The 11,461-nt window shown below is 43.2% G+C and overlaps 2 long non-coding RNA genes across 2 annotated transcripts; both read left to right on the top strand.

Moving 5' to 3' along the window:
- The first annotated feature begins 516 nt into the window (after positions 1–516).
- LOC139069740 (uncharacterized) lies at positions 517–1,070 on the top strand. The gene is made up of 2 exons (XR_011520432.1): positions 517–784; positions 888–1,070. It is a non-coding gene; the product is annotated as an uncharacterized lncRNA (long non-coding RNA).
- Positions 1,071–9,112: 8,042 nt separating this feature from the next.
- LOC129160795 (uncharacterized) lies at positions 9,113–9,654 on the top strand. Its single transcript, XR_008561285.2, has 2 exons — positions 9,113–9,368; positions 9,472–9,654. It is a non-coding gene; the product is annotated as an uncharacterized lncRNA (long non-coding RNA).
- Positions 9,655–11,461: the final 1,807 nt, after the last annotated feature.

Below are 11,461 nucleotides of genomic sequence, written 5' to 3'. Positions count from 1 at the left end.
TGTTATAAAGCGCCTATATGGGACAGTTTCTTTTGTATATTATCTGACTTTATAAACTCTCAACAACAATGTGCTTATATATTTTTTTCAGGCTAAATCTACCCAAGACACTGGCTGTCAGACTGATTTAGCTGCAAGAATGCACTTGTCCAGGCTGACGTGAAACCTTCCCTGTAGCAAAGGTTAATTATTTTTAATAATCTTCTATGTAAACATTTTATTATTACCTTCTAGTTTTAATTTGTTTTACAGATTATTGTTACACGTGATTTTATGCTCTTTTAAACATTTATAAATGTGCTGCTTCTTTGTTTTTACATAGCCAGCCAGAATGGAGTTCACAGCCGCAGAGTGTCTGGTGACCCACGGGGACCATGATGAAAATTCATCTTCCAGAAGGTCCCAGAGCAGCGGCCGCACCCCCTGAAAAGACCAAGGTGTGAGGTGTCTGCTGTTGATTCCAGCTTCCACCTCAGTGACGGTGCAAGCTCAGTGAACTGTTCAAGGTAAAAAAAAAATTAAAACATTTCAGAATTTTTAAGATATTAACAATTAAATAAGTATGTGATTACATCATGACGGAGGCTACTGATTCTGCCCCCGTGACACTTGGTGGTGACGTGTGAGCTGATTCACCTGGAAAACAACTTTTACATTAAATATTTTGTTTTTGCTATCAAAAGTAAATTAACTAATAACCTGCATTATTGCAGGACACTCAGCAAAATATGGACTCTACACCATGAGGCAGGCACACGTTAATAACTCTATAAGAGCACATAAGGTAAGCAACACCACATATTGTACACTGTCCTGAATTTGTTTTCTTTCTGCATCTCATTAGCCTGGCTGATCACCTGATAACTCCTGTCATCTGGTTATGACAGCATGAGGATGTCCTCACACACCTGTAACCTATCAGCTCATCTGGCAGAATAGAGAGAGAAGAGACAAAACCACATCTCCTGTTCCTGGAAAGCCTTCAGCCATCCTTCGATGACTGAGAACCTCCATCAGCTCTGTCTCCTGTCTGCCTACAATTATTATAATAAATATTGTGTTTGACAAGTTTTTTTGTGCTGCCAAATATCTCATATAGATTCCAGTTTTGATATTTTAATGGATATTTATAAATTACATTAATTGAATTATCACAATGCATGTTTAACTAGCTCTATTGTGATGAATTAAACTAGCACCTCACTGTTAAAAGCTCGTTTTAATTTCAAGCATTTTAAGTATTTATGGACATGAACAAAAACAGGAAATATATAAATTGAGATTTATTTAATTAATATAACAAATAAGGAGGAAAGAGTCATTGAAAGGCACATTCTTCTGGAAGCTCCTGATCCTGATGGCACCAGCAGAGGAGACCACCTGCAGACACCAGAGACCAGCTGCAGACACCAGAGGACCTAGAACCAAGAGAGCAGCTGTTATCAGTAAATAAATAAATCTGGGCAGTTTTAGTGAGCTGAACACATTACAGAATAATTTTCTCATGGGGTATTTTCATAACTTTATGCAGCAGACTGTAACTTGAGCCCAGAGCTACAGGAGAGCTGCTATCCAGCACGTTTCAGTGGTTTTCCTGCTATAACAGGTTAGATTAGCTGTTAAGCAGCTCAGCTATTTGTTGCTGATTAAAACCAGGTGTGCTGAAGCAGATAAACCTCTAAAACATGCTGAATACTAGCTCTCCAGGGCCGTGGAGACAAACCCTGCAGCTAATCCAATGCTATGGCTAACGGCTACTTACATTCAGAGGTGGTTCTGTTGGGTCGGTTCTGGGAGTTACAGGCAACTCACAAGCTCACAACAATAAGGCTCAGGTCCGCTTGTCTCCTCCAAATAGACTTGGTCCCTTTCTTCTCGAGTGTCTGGGTAAGGAGGGGGAGAAACATCCTCCACTTCTAATAACTGCATAGAGTGAAGGGAGCTAGCATCGTCTAGTTAGCCGTCGTCTTCGTAACTGCCGCGGCTCCGCCCTCTTGCTCCTCCAGGCAACGCCTACTATTGTTGCATTTTTTAAAATTGATACGTGGGTAGAGAAGGACTCCGAGGCTCAATTGACCCGCTCTTTAAATAACCATAAGTGCTAATGACTCCATTCCTTTTTGGGGTTATAGGGGCTGTTAATTGGAGTACTCTAAAACAAACCTGACCTCTCTAGGACATTCAGAAGAAAAGTTATAAGCCCACAAAGGTGTAACTGGACTACTTCTTTAAATTGACACCAGGCTCGGTGACCTTTGGAACATGGTTTGACCCTCTTAGGAATGTACTATCATCATGAAACATTCAGATCACTTACAACTCAATAGATTCTACCTTCCTGTAACGTTTCGGTCTTATTGGACCTTGTTTTCAAACAAATGGATCAAGAATGATGTGAAATTGTGTTCGTGCAACATAATTCTGGGTGCCATTTAAAAGCCATAAGCGCTAATGACTCCATTCCCTTTTGGGGTAATAGGGGCTGTTGATCGGAGTACCCTAAAACGAACCTGACCTCTCTGAGACATTCAGAAGCCAAGTTATAAGCCCCCAAAGGTGTGTTTAGAACACCGCCTTTAAGGAACAAGTGATCCAGTGACCTTTATGACCTAACTTGACCCCCCTAGGAATGTGCTATCATCATGAAACACAGGAATCATTTACAACTCAATATATTCTACTTTTCTGTGACGTTTCAGCCTGATTGAAGCTTTTTTCTTAGAAATGGACCCGGAATGATGTGAAATTGTGCTTTGTGCGACATAATTCTGGGTGCCATTTAATAACCATAAGTGCTAATGACTCCGTTCTTGTTTGAGGTTATAGGGGCTTTTAATTGGAGTACTCTAAAACAAACCTGACCTCTGTAGGACATTCAGAAGAAAAGTTATAAGCCCACAAATGTGTAACTGGACTACTTAAAGTGACACCAGACCCGGTGACCTTTGGGACATGGTTTGACCCCCTTAAGAATGTGCTATCATCATGAAACACAGGAATCATTTACAACTCAATAGATTCTACTTTTCTGTGACATTTCAGCCTGATTGAAGCTTTTTTCTTAGAAATGGACCCGGAATGATGTGAAATTGTGCTTTGTGCGACATAATTCTGTGTGCCATTTAAAAACCATAAGTGCTAATGACTCCATTCCTTTTTGGGGTTGTAGGGGCTGTTAATTGGAGTACTCTAAAATAAACCTGACCTCTCTAGGACATTAAGAAAAGTTATAAGCCCACAAATGTGTAACTCGACTACTTCTTTAAAGTGACACCAGGCCCGCTGACCTTTGGGACATGGTTTGTCCCCCTTAGGAATGTGCTATCATCATGAAATGTTCAGATCACTTACAACTCAGTAGATTCTACCTTCCAGTAACGGTTCAGCCTGATTGGACCATGTTTTCACACAAATGGACCCAGAATGATGTGAAATTGTGCTTTGTGCGACATAATTCTGGGTGCCATTTAATAACCATAAGTGCTAATGACTCCATTCCTTTTTGGGGTTATAGGGGCTGTTAATTGGAGTACTCTAAAAACAAACCTGACCTCTCTAGGACATTCAGAAGAAAAGTTATAAGCCCACAAAGGTGTAACTGGACTACTTCTTTAAATTGACACCAGGCCCGGTGACCTTTGGAACATGGTTTGACCCTCTTAGGAATGTGCTATCATCATGAAACATTCAGATCACTTACAACTCAATAGATTCTACCTTTCTGTAACGTTTCGGTCTGATTGGACCTTGTTTTCAAACAAATGGACCAAGAATGATCTGAAATTGTGTTCGTGCAACATAATTCTGGGTGCCATTTAAAAGCCATAAGCGCTAATGACTCCATTCCCTTTTGGGGTAATAGGGGCTGTTGATCGGAGTACCCTAAAACGAACCTGACCTCTCTGAGACATTCAGAAGCCAAGTTATAAGCCCCCAAAGGTGTGTTTAGAACGCCGCCTTTAAGGTACAAGTGATCCGGTGACCTTTATGACCTAACTTGACCCCCTAGGAATGTGCTATCATCATGAAACACAGGAATCATTTACAACTCAATAGATTCTACTTTTATGTGACGTTTCAGCCTGATTGAAGCTTTTTTCTGAGAAATGGACCCGGAATGATGTGAAATTGTGCTTTGTGCGAAAATAATTCTGGGTGCCATTTAATAACCATAAGTGCTAATGACTCCATTCCTTTGTGGGGTTATAGGGGCTGTTAATTGGAGTACTCTAAAACAAACGTGACCTCTCTAAAACATTCAGAAGAAAAGTTATAAGCCCACAAAGGTGTAACTGGACTACTTCTTTAAAGTGACACCAGACCCGGTGACCTTTGGGACATGGTTTCACCCTCTTAGGAATGTGCTATCATCATGAAACATTCAGGTCACTTACAACTCAATAGATTCTACCTTCCTGTAACGTTTCGGCCTGATTGGACCTTGTTTTAAAAGAAATGGACCCAGAATGATGTGAAATTGTGTTCATGCAACATAATTCTGGGTGCCATTTAAAAGCCATAAGTGCCAATTACTCCATTACCTTTTGGGGTAATAGGGGCTGTTGATCGGAGTACTCTAAAAGAAACCTGACCTCTCTAGGATATTTAGAAGAAAATTTATAAGCCCACAAATATGTAACTCGACTACTTCTTTAAAGTGACACCAGGCCCGTTGACCTTTGGGACATGGTTTGTCCCCCTTAGGAATGTGCTATCATCATGAAATGTTCAGATCACTTACAACTCAGTAGATTCTACCTTCCTGTAACGTTTCAGCCTGATTGGACCTTGTTTTCAAACAAATGGACCCAGAATGATGTTAAATTGTGCTACGTGCAACATAATTCTGGGTCCCATTTAAAATCCATAAGTGTTAATGACTCCATTCCTTTTTGGGGTAATAGGGGCTGTTTATTGGAGTACCCTAAAACAAACCTGACCTCTCTGAGACATTCAGAAGCCAAGTTATAAGCCTCCAAATGTGTGTTTAGAACGTAGCCTTTAAGGAACAAGTGATCCGGTGACCTTTATGACCTAACTTGACCCCCTTAGGAATGTGCTATCATCATGAAACACAGGAATCATTTACAACTCAATAGATTCTACTTTGCTGTGACGTTTCAGCCTGATTGAAAGTTTTTTCCTAGAAATGGACCCGGAATGATGTGAAATTGTGTTCATGCAACATAATTCTGGGTGCCATTTAAAAGCCATAAGTGCTAATGACTCAATTCCTTTTTGGGGTAATAGAGGCTGTTAATTGGAGTACTCTAAAACAAACCTGACCTCCCTAGGACCTTCAGAAGCCAAGTCATAAGCCCACAAAGGTTTAACTGGACTACTTTAAAGTGACACCAGGCCCGGTGACCTTTGGGACATGGTTTGACCCCCTTAGGAATGTGCTATCATCATGAAACGTTCAGATCACTTACAACTCAATAGATTCTACCTTCCTGTAATGTTTCAGCCTGATTGGACCTTGTTTTCAAACAAATGGACCCAGAATGATGTGAAATTGTGTTCGTGCAACATAATTCTGGGTGCCATTTAAAAACCATAAGTGCTAATGACTCCATTCCCTTTTGGGGTAATAGGGGCTGTTGATTGGAGTACCCTTAAACAAACCTGACCTCTCTGAGATATTCAGAAGCCAGGTTATAAGCCCCCAAAGGTGTGTTTAGAACGTCGCCTATAAAGAACAAGTGATTCTGTGACCTTTATGACCTACCTTGACCCCCTTAGGAATGTGCTATCATCATGAAACACAGGAATCATTTACAACTCAATAGATTCTACGTTTCTTTGACATTTCAGCCTGATTAAAGCTTTTTTCTGAGAAATAGACCCGGAATGATGTGAAATTGTGCTTTGTGCGACATAATTCTGGGTGCCATTAAATAACCATAAGTGCTAATGACTCCATTCCTTTTGGGGGTTATAGGGGCTGTTAATTGGAGTACTCTAAAACAATTCTGACCTCTCTAGGACATTCAGAAGAAAAGTTATAAGCCCACAAAGGTGTAACTGGACTACTTCTTTAAAGTGACACCAGGCCCGGTGACCTTTGGAACATGGTTTGACACTCTCAGGAATGTGCTATCATCATGAAACATTCAGATCACTTACAACTCAATAGATTCTACCTTCCTGTAACGTTTCGGTCTGATTGGACCTTGTTTTCAAACAAATGGACCAAGAATCATGTGAAATTGTGTTCGTACAACATAATTCTGGGTGCCATTTAAAAGCCATAAGCGCTAATGACTCCATTCCCTTTTGGAGTAATAGGGGCTGTTGATCGGAGTACCCTAAAACGAATCTGACCTCTCTGAGACATTCAGAAGCCAAGTTATAAGCCCCCAAAGGTGTGTTTAGAACGCCGCCTTTAAGGAACAAGTGATCCGGTGACCTTTATGACCTACCTTGACCCCCCTAGGAATGTGCTATCATCATGAAACACAGGAATCATTTACAACTCAATAGATTCTACTTTTCTGTGACGTTTCAGCCTGATTGAAGCTTTTTTCTTAGAAATGGACCCGGAATTATGTGAAATTGTGCTTTGTGCAACATAATTCTGGGTGCCATTTAATAACCATAAGTGCTAATGACTCCATTCTTGTTTGAGGTTATAGGGGCTTTTAATTGGAGTACTCTAAAACAAACCTGACCTCTGTAGGACATTCAGAAGAAAAGTTATAAGCCCACAAAGGTGTAACCGGACTACTTAAAGTGACACCAGACCCGGTGACCTTTGGGACATGGTTTGACCCCCTTAAGAATGTGCTATCATCATGAAACACAGGAATCATTTACCATTCAATAGATTCTACTTTTATGTGTCGTTTCAGCCTGATTGAAGCTTTTTTCTTAGAAATGGACCCGGAATGATGTGAAATTGTGCTTTGTTCGACATAATTCTGGGTGCCATTTAAAAACCATAAGTGCTAATGACTCCATTCCTTTTTGGGGTTGTAGGGGCTGTTAATTGGAGTACTCTAAAATAAACCTGACCTCTCTAGGACATTGAGAAGAAAAGTTATAAGCCCACAAAGGGGTAACTGGACTACTTCTTTAAAGTGACACCAGGCCCGGTGACCTTTGGGAAATGGTTTGACCCCCTTAGGAATGTGCTATCATCATGAAACATTCAGATCCCTTACAACTCAATAGATTGTCCTTCCTGTAACGTTTCAGCCTGATTGGACCTTGTTTTCACACAAATGGACCCAGAATGATGTGAAATTGTGCTTCGTGCAACATAACTCTGGGTGCCATTTAAAAACCATAAGTGCTAATGACTCCATTCCTTTTTGGAGTTATTGGGGCTGTTAATTGGAGTACTCTAAAAGAAACCTGACCTCTCTAGGATATTCAGAAGAAAAGTTATAAGCCCACAAATGTGTAACTCGACTACTTCTTTAAAGTGACACCAGGCCCGGTGACCTTTCGGACAAGGTTTGACCCCCTTACGAATGTGCTATCATCGTGAAACATTCAGATCACTTACAACTCAATAGATTCTACCTTCCTGTAATTTTTGGGCCTGATTGGACCTTGTTTTCACACAAATGGACCCAGAATGATGTGAAATTGTGCTTTGTGCGACATAATTCTGGGTGCCATTAAAGAGCAAGTAACGTCTAAATTAACTTTTTTTTGCTGATGAACTGTATAAATGAGTGTCTAATAATAGTGCTTTAAATGTGTGCATTCTTTATTTTAGCATTTTGGTGCATTTTATTTAAAAATTAAAAATTCTGTCTAAAAACCACAGTAATGGGCCACCTTCAGCTGAAAACATAGAATTTGAGTCATTTTGAATAAATTTTAGCCAATGGCTAAAGAGTAAAGTACTATGTAAACCAGTAGAGTACTACGTAGCAGCTCCGTGCCAAAGTTATAAAAGCAACGAGCGTCTCGGCCACGCCCTGTGGCGAGTGGGAGTTGGATTTGCAAGTGAGTGTAGGAGGTCAGCGGTAGTTCAGCATTAGCATATAGCATTAGCATATCCTAGTCTTAGCATATCTTTTAGTGTTATAAATACTTATTTAGTGTTACATTTGGCTGTTTGATATTGTAGTTTAGTTAGTGTTTGGCTGTTAGTGTAATTGGGAAAGTATTTCGTGTTTAGTGCTCCATATCGTCTTAGTATTGGTGAGTAGGTGTAGTGTAGTATGCTTGCGGTGACTCTGTGGGCATTTTACCCGCGATTCTGCACGTCTCCGTTTGAAGAGGGAGGCTGCCCACCGTGGCTCTTCCGCGATTTAGATGCAGCCCACCGACTCTGCTCCCCCACCACGGTGGGCTCCAGTCTGAGGTGAGTAAGCTAAATAAACGTTTTAACATCTTCTAAAGACAATTCCCTACCTAAATGCAAAGTTTGAGAGACGTGGTTCACTTCCTTTAGCTAGTCAGTCGGCAATTCTGCAAAAGTGGCTCTAACTGACGCAGCACTTGACAGACAGCATTACAGCATGAAATCCAGCTTGTGAACAGGTTCTGTGAGGAATTCTGTTCAGGAGGTCGCATTTCAGGCTCTCCACATCATGTGTGACTGACTTTTACGTTATAATGATCACACACTAGAAATGTTATAAAGCGCCTATATGGGACAGTTTCTTTTGTATATTATCTGACTTTATAAACTCTCAACAACAATGTGCTTATATATTTTTTTCAGGCTAAATCTACCCAAGACACTGGCTGTCAGACTGATTTAGCTGCAAGAATGCACTTGTCCAGGCTGACGTGAAACCTTCCCTGTAGCAAAGGTTAATTATTTTTAATAATCTTCTATGTAAACATTTTATTATTACCTTCTAGTTTTAATTTGTTTTACAGATTATTGTTACACGTGATTTTATGCTCTTTTAAACATTTATAAATGTGCTGCTTCTTTGTTTTTACATAGCCAGCCAGAATGGAGTTCACAGCCGCAGTGTGTCTGGTGACCCACGGGGACCATGATGAAAATTCATCTTCCAGAAGGTCCCAGAGCAGCGGCCGCACTCCCCTGAAAAGACCAAGGTGTGAGGTGTCTGCTGTTGATTCCAGCTTCCACCTCAGTGACGGTGCAAGCTCAGTGAACTGTTCAAGGTAAAAAAACATTTCAGAATTTTTAAGATATTAACAATTAAATAAGTATGTGATTACATCATGACGGAGGCTACTGATTCTGCCCCCGTGACACTTGGTGGTGACGTGTGAGCTGATTCACCTGGAAAACAACTTTTACATTAAATATTTTGTTTTTGCTATCAAAAGTAAATTAACTAATAACCTGCATTATTGCAGGACACTCAGCAAAATATGGACTCTACACCATGAGGCAGGCACACGTTAATAACTCTATAAGAGCACATAAGGTAAGCAACACCACATATTGTACACTGTCCTGAATTTGTTTTCTTTCTGCATCTCATTAGCCTGGCTGATCACCTGATAACTCCTGTCATCTGGTTATGACAGCATGAGGATGTCCTCACACACCTGTAACCTATCAGCTCATCTGGCAGAATAGAGAGAGAAGAGACAACACCACATCTCCTGTTCCTGGAAAGCCTTCAGCCATCCTTCGATGACTGAGAACCTCCATCAGCTCTGTCTCCTGTCTGCCTACAATTATTATAATAAATATTGTGTTTGACAAGTTTTTTTGTGCTGCCAAATATCTCATATAGATTCCAGTTTTGATATTTTAATGGATATTTATAAATTACATTAATTGAATTATCACAATGCATGTCGGAGTACCCGGCCCGGAGGGTTACCGGGGTCCCACCCTGGAGCCAGGCCTGGGGTTGGGGCCCGTGAGCGAGCGCCTGGTGGCCGGGCTTTCGCCCATGGGGCCCGGCCGGGCCCAGCCCGAACCGGATACATGGGCTCGTCCAACTGTGGACCCACCACCCGCAGGAGGAACATGAAGGGTTCGGTGCAATGCGAATCGGGTGGCAGACCAAGGCGGGAGCCTTGGCGGTCCAATCCCCGGACAAGAAAACTAGTTTTTGGGACATGGAACGTCACCTCGCTGGCGGGGAAGGAGCCGGAGCTTGTGGCAGAGGTTGAGCGGTACCGGCTAGATATAGTCGGATTCACCTCGACACATTGCATTGGCTCTGGAACCCGAGACCTGGAGAGGGGTTGGACACTCTACTTTGCTGGAGTTGCTCCGGGTGAGAGGCGGAGGGCTGGGGTTGGCTTTTTGTTAGCCCCGAGACTCTCTGCCTGTGTGTTGGGGTTTACCCCGGGGGACAAGAGGGTAGCTTCCTTGCACCTTCGGGTCGGGGAACGGGTCCTGACTGTTGTTTGTGCTTATGGGCCAAATATCAGTTTCAAAGTACCCACCCTTTTTGGAGTCCCTGGGACGAGTGCTAGATAGTGCTCCATCAGGGAACTCCATTGTCCTGCTGGGGGACTTCAATGCTCACGTGGGCAATGACAGCTTGACCTGGAGGGGTGTGATTGGGAGGAACGGCCCACCTAATCTGAACTCGAGCGGTGTTTTGTTATTGGACTTCTGTGCAAGCCGCAGTTTGGCCATAACGAACACCATGTTCGAACATAAGGATGCCCACCGGTACACTTGGTACCAGGGCAGCCTAGGTCACAGGTCGATGATAGATTTTGTAGTCGTATCATCTGACCTGCGGCCGTATGTTTTGGACACCCGAGTGAAGAGAGGGGCGGAGCTGTCAACTGATCACCACCTGGTGGTGAGTTGGATCAGATGTCAAGGGAACATGCCGCGTAGACCTGGCAGACCCAAACGCATAGTGAGGGTCTGCTGGGAACGCCTGGCAGAAGAACCTGTCAAGACGGTCTTCAACTCCCACCTCCGGCAGAGCTTTGACCACGTCCCGAGAGCAGTGGGGGACATTGAGTCCGAGTGGGCCTTGTTCCACTCTGCGATTGTCGAGGCGGCTGTTGCTAGCTGTGGTCGTAAGGTGGCCGGTGCCAGTCGTGGTGGCAACCCCCGTACCCGCTGGTGGACACCAGAGGTTCGGTGAGCCGTCAGGCTGAAGAAGGAGGCCTACAGGGCGTGGCTGGTCTGTGGGTCTCCGGAGGCAGCAGACAGGTACCGGATAGCCAAGCGGGGTGCAGCAGTGGCAGTTGCCGAGGCAAAATCTCGGGCGTGGGAGGAGTTTGGTGAGGCCATGGAGAAAGACTATCGATCGGCTCCAAAGAGGTTCTGGCAAACTGTCCGGCGCCTCAGGAGAGGAAGGCAGCAACTCGCTCACACTGTTTACAGTGGGGATGGGGAGCTGCTGACGTCAACTGAGGCTATAGTCGGACGGTGGAAGGAATACTTTGAGGAGCTCCTCAATCCCACCAATGCGCATTCCGAGGAGGAACCAGAGCTGGGAGGCCTGGGGATGGACTGTCCGATCTCGGGGGCAGAAGTTGCTGAGGTAGTCAAACAACTACACAGCGGCGGAGCCCCGGGGGTGGATGAGGTTCG

This window comes from Nothobranchius furzeri, chromosome 4 (assembly GCF_043380555.1).
Source record: "Nothobranchius furzeri strain GRZ-AD chromosome 4, NfurGRZ-RIMD1, whole genome shotgun sequence".
In the NCBI taxonomy this organism is placed as follows: Eukaryota; Metazoa; Chordata; class Actinopteri; order Cyprinodontiformes; family Nothobranchiidae; genus Nothobranchius; species Nothobranchius furzeri.
The sequence above is the reverse complement of the archived record's forward strand: the minus strand, read 5'-3'. Positions and strand labels throughout refer to the sequence as shown.